This window comes from Rutilus rutilus (assembly GCF_951802725.1).
Source record: "Rutilus rutilus genome assembly, chromosome: 2".
Classification (NCBI taxonomy): domain Eukaryota; kingdom Metazoa; phylum Chordata; class Actinopteri; order Cypriniformes; family Leuciscidae; genus Rutilus; species Rutilus rutilus.
Genome location: NC_140210.1, coordinates 51,186,268 through 51,191,771, shown reverse-complemented (window position 1 = coordinate 51,191,771; position 5,504 = coordinate 51,186,268). Strand labels below are relative to the sequence as shown.

Genomic DNA, 5,504 nt, shown 5'->3' with positions numbered 1-5,504 from the left:
TGTCCGAGTCCTGTCCTGTCCTGTCCTGTCCTGTCGGCATCTGCCTGGTGAGCGCGATCTATACCATAGTAATCATCTTGATCTTTGTGTTCTGTCCAGTTCATCTGATGCTGAAAGAGATCTGGTAACCACAGTTGTGATTTGAGCCTTGTCAACACTGAGAGACCCGCAGCATGTCACTGTCACAGGTCGGGGTGGAGCGCCAGCGGGCCGCCCACCCCTCCGCCCGCGTGCCGCCCCTGAGGAGCTGACCGTGGACACAAAGGAGGCAGACACAGAATTAAAAATAAATATTCTTTATTAAATAATAAAAACAATATAAAGTCCCTTCCGCATCCTCTTTTCTTCGGGAGCAGGTTCTTCCAGCATCAGCAGGCTCTTCACTAGCCTCAGGCTCTTCCAGCATTAACGGGCTCTTCCAGCATCAGCCGGCTCTTCACTAGCCTCAGGCTCTTCCAGCATTAACAGGCTCTTCCAGCATCAGCAGGCTCTTCCAGCATTGGCAGGCCCTTCCGGCATTAGCCGGCTCTAGCATCAGCAGGCTCTTCCAGTATCAGCAGGCCCTTCCAGCGTTAGCCGGCTCTTCACTAGCCTGAGGCTCTTCCAGCATTAACAGGCTCTTCCAGCATCAGCAGGCTCTTCCAGCATCAGCAGGCTCTTCCAGCATTAGCAGGCCCTTCCGGCATTAGCCGGCTCTTCACTAGCTTCAGGCTCTTCCATCATTAACGGGCTCTTCCAGCATCAGCAGGCTCTTCCAGCATTAGCAGGCCCTTCCGGCATTAGCCGGTTCTTCACTAGCCTCAGGCTCTTCCAGCATTAACGGGCTCTTTCAGCATCAGCAGGCTCTTCCAGTATCAGCAGGCCCTTCCAGCGTTAGCCGGCTCTTCACTAGCCTCAGGCTCTTCCAGCATTAACGGGCTCTTTCAGCATCAACAGGCCTCTCCAGCATTAGCCGGCTCTTCACTAGCCTCAGGCAGAGAGTGGAAGATACATGTAACTCACAGCGTTAGCAGATTCTTCACTGGCCTCAAGCAGAGAATGGATACATGTAACTCACAGCGTTAGCAGGGTCTTCACTGGACTCAGGCAGAGAGAGGAATGAATACATGTAACTCACAGCGTTAGCAGGGTCTTCACTGGACTCAGGCAGAGAGAGAAATGGATACGTGTAACTCACAGCATTAGCAGGTTCTTCACTGGACTCAGGCAGAGAGAGGAATGAATACATGTAACTCACAGCATTAGCAGGTTCTTCACTGGACTCAGACAGAGAGAGGAATAGACACGTGTAACTCACAGCATTAGCAGGCTCTTCACTGGACTCAGACAGAGGGAGGAATAGACACGTGTAACTCACAGCATTAGCAAGCTCTTCACTGGACTCAGACAGAGGGAGGAATAGACACGTGTAACTCACAGCATTAGCAAGCTCTTCACTGGACTCAGACAGAGGGAGGAATAGACACGTGTAACTCACAGCATTAGCAGGCTCTTCACTGGACTCAGACAGAGGGAGGAATAGACACGTGTAACTCACAGCATTAGCAGGCTCTTCACTGGACTCAGACAGAGGGAGGAATAGACACGTGTAACTCACAGCATTAGCAGGCTCTTCACTGGACTCAGACAGAGAGAGGAATAGACACGTGTAACTCACAGCATTAGCAGGCTCTTCACTGGACTCAGACAGAGGGAGGAATAGACACGTGTAACTCACAGCATTAGCAGGCTCTTCACTGGACTCAGACAGAGAGAGAAATGGACAGCTGTGATTGCGAGTGAACAGCAGAAATAATTCCCACACTCACATTTCCACCACACACTGTAAGGTTTCACTCGTGCTCATTTCCACAATAAAACTGCAATTCAACAGACTCAGTGTACCAAGGCTTCCGCCCGCAATCCAGCCGAAGTTTTCTCTGGCTCTCTCATCTGTCTCTCTCATCTGTCTCTCTCATCTGTCTCTCTCGTCCTCTCCCTCCCGCGGCCTCCCGCCGCGACCGCGGCCGCTCGCGTGCCTCACCTCTCCTCGAGCCCTCCTGCGCGCATTCCTCACTGCCAAAGTGTCCTTTTATCAGCCACCTTCCTCCTCCATGTCCCAATCACCATCCTGTATCCTCCCCTCTCACACCTGCCGCGAGTTTTCCTCGTCAAGCCTCGCCCGCCGCCATGACACTCACGCGGGAAACCGGAACCGTCCCGGTGTCACCGCGGAAGCACTCCCCGGGGGAAACACGTTCTCAAAAAGAAAAGGTTCCCGCCTTCGTCACCCCGTGACATCCTCCCCCACCAGGACGCCGAAGAAAAGAAAAAAAGAAAGAGAAAAAAAAAAGAGACAGCAAAAACAAACAACAAAAAAAAAGGAAAAAAAAAAAACTGGTCGCCATACCTTCGGCCCACGGTCGCTCAACTCAGGGCGGCATCCTGCCGACTACGCCACTTGTCACAGGTCGGGGTGGAGCGCCAGCGGGCCGCCCACCCCTCCGCCCGCGTGCCGCCCCTGAGGAGCTGACCGTGGACACAAAGGAGGCAGACACAGAATTAAAAATAAATATTCTTTATTAAATAATAAAAACAATATAAAGTCCCTTCCGCATCCTCTTTTCTTCGGGAGCAGGTTCTTTCAGCATCAGCAGGCTCTTCCAGCATTAACAGGCTCTTCCAGCATCAGCAGGCTCTTCCAGCATTGGCAGGCCCTTCCGGCATTAGCCGGCTCTAGCATCAGCAGGCTCTTCCAGTATCAGCAGGCCCTTCCAGCGTTAGCCGGCTCTTCACTAGCCTGAGGCTCTTCCAGCATTAACGGGCTCTTCCAGCATCAGCAGGCTCTTCCAGCATTAGCAGGCCCTTCCGGCATTAGCCGGCTCTTCACTAGCCTCAGGCTCTTCCAGCATTAACGGGCTCTTCCAGCATCAGCAGGCTCTTCCAGCATTAGCAGGCCCTTCCGGCATTAGCCGGTTCTTCACTAGCCTCAGGCTCTTCCAGCATTAACGGGCTCTTTCAGCATCAGCAGGCTCTTCCAGTATCAGCAGGCTCTTCCAGCGTTAGCCGGCTCTTCACTAGCCTCAGGCTCTTCCAGCATTAACGGGCTCTTTCAGCATCAGCAGGCTCTTCCAGTATCAGCAGGCCCTTCCAGCGTTAGCCGGCTCTTCACTAGCCTCAGGCTCTTCCAGCATTAACGGGCTCTTCCAGCATCAGCAGGCTCTTCCAGCATTAGCAGGCCCTTCCGGCATTAGCCGGTTCTTCACTAGCCTCAGGCTCTTCCAGCATTAACGGGCTCTTTCAGCATCAGCAGGCTCTTCCAGTATCAGCAGGCCCTTCCAGCGTTAGCCGGCTCTTCACTAGCCTCAGGCTCTTCCAGCATTAACGGGCTCTTTCAGCATCAACAGGCCTCTCCAGCATTAGCCGGCTCTTCACTAGCCTCAGGCAGAGAGTGGAAGATACATGTAACTCACAGCGTTAGCAGATTCTTCACTGGCCTCAAGCAGAGAATGGATACATGTAACTCACAGCGTTAGCAGGGTCTTCACTGGACTCAGGCAGAGAGAGGAATGAATACATGTAACTCACAGCGTTAGCAGGGTCTTCACTGGACTCAGGCAGAGAGAGAAATGGATACGTGTAACTCACAGCATTAGCAGGTTCTTCACTGGACTCAGGCAGAGAGAGGAATGAATACATGTAACTCACAGCATTAGCAGGTTCTTCACTGGACTCAGACAGAGAGAGGAATAGACACGTGTAACTCACAGCATTAGCAGGCTCTTCACTGGACTCAGACAGAGGGAGGAATAGACACGTGTAACTCACAGCATTAGCAGGCTCTTCACTGGACTCAGACAGAGGGAGGAATAGACACGTGTAACTCACAGCATTAGCAGGCTCTTCACTGGACTCAGACAGAGGGAGGAATAGACACGTGTAACTCACAGCATTAGCAGGCTCTTCACTGGACTCAGACAGAGAGAGAAATGGACAGCTGTGATTGCGAGTGAACAGCAGAAATAATTCCCACACTCACATTTCCACCACACACTGTAAGGTTTCACTCGTGCTCATTTCCACAATAAAACTGCAATTCAACAGACTCAGTGTACCAAGGCTTCCGCCCGCAATCCAGCCGAAGTTTTCTCTGGCTCTCTCATCTGTCTCTCTCATCTGTCTCTCTCGTCCTCGTCCTCTCCCTCCCGCGGCCTCCCGCCGCGACCACGGCCGCTCGCGTGCTGCGTGCCTCACCTCTCCTCGAGCCCTCCTGCGCGCATTCCTCACTGCCAAAGTGTCCTTTTATCAGCCACCTTCCTCCTCCATGTCCCAATCACCATCCTGTATCCTCCCCTCTCACACCTGCCGCGAGTTTTCCTCGTCAAGCCTCGCCCGCCGCCATGACACTCACGCGGGAAACCGGAACCGTCCCGGTGTCACCGCGGAAGCACTCCCCGGGGGAAACACATTCTCAAAAAGAAAAGGTTCCCGCCTTCGTCACCCCGTGACATCACCGCCATAACAGTCTTCTCTGCCTGCTGCCTAAAGAGACTCTTTTTGAACTTTTCTTATTTTTCTTTTACAAAAGTATTTTTGTTTTATTTTATATCGCCCTCTCTGCGGGTTGCCTGTTTTGCCATTATCTCTCAAGAAGAGGATTTGTTTTCTACATTATTGCCACCCTGTGTTGCCAGCCTGTGTTCTCATTAAAGACTCTATTTTTGTTAATTCGCTATTGGGTCCTCTCTTACCTGCATAACAAAAGTTCTGTAATAATAGGGGACATGATCAGTAGGGTTGCTTATTTAGATTGCAAGATATGTGTTATGATTTTAATGGGTACTCATATCCAAGAGTGATAGAACTAATGACGAATGACATTTTCTGGCAGAGAATTTCCTAAGAAAACTTTCTTTGACATAGAATATAGAAAAAAATACTAGTAACAACAAAAACATTGAGGAAGAAATAGCTTTAGTTGAAATATTTTCTAATATCAATATAATTATGTTGATAATACGTGAGCTTAGAATGATACGGTTCTATCTCCGTTTAGGGTAGTTCTGAGATATTGAGCATCAAAGTTTTTACATCCCAGCTGCAATGGAGAGATGGAACCTTTTTATTTTATTAATAACTACTAACAAAATATTTTTTTACAAAAATAACACCACACAGGCATTAATAAACACCTAATGGATCAGATTATGTCAAAAACTCAATTTCGACCAAAAGTGGAGATAGAACCTTATAATTCTAAGCTCACAAATAGCTTGGAGATGTTGTGTAAGACATCATGAAACCCTTATCAGCCTTAACTGGGTGAAAGAGCAGCACTGAAACAGAAAATGAAAGTGAATACAAGGTCAGTTATTTTCCTCACAATATATTCACAGTCATTTTTTTTTTTTTTCATTTAAACTGAGCTTATTCTTCATGGAGAAGCTGATGTGCATTTTAAAAAGTTGAGTAAATAATCTAAAGTTAATGTAGGTGTCCCTTTCAAAAAAAAAAAAAAAAAACTC

The 5,504-nt window shown here is 49.3% G+C and overlaps 1 long non-coding RNA gene across 3 annotated transcripts; it reads right to left on the bottom strand.

The window, feature by feature from the left end:
* Window positions 1-234: 234 nt before the first annotated feature.
* On the bottom strand, window positions 235-4,372 carry LOC311285921. 3 transcript variants are annotated; one of them, XR_014626454.1, is made up of 3 exons: window positions 3,928-4,372; window positions 1,718-3,646; window positions 235-1,196 (listed from the first exon to the last, which is right to left on the bottom strand). It is a non-coding gene; the product is annotated as an uncharacterized lncRNA (long non-coding RNA). The 3 variants fall into 3 exon arrangements; XR_014626455.1 differs by lacking the exon at window positions 3,928-4,372 and adding an exon at window positions 3,748-3,826; XR_014626456.1 differs by lacking the exon at window positions 3,928-4,372 and having other exon boundaries at window positions 1,718-3,413; window positions 3,508-3,600.
* Between the last annotated feature and the right edge of the window lie 1,132 nt (window positions 4,373-5,504).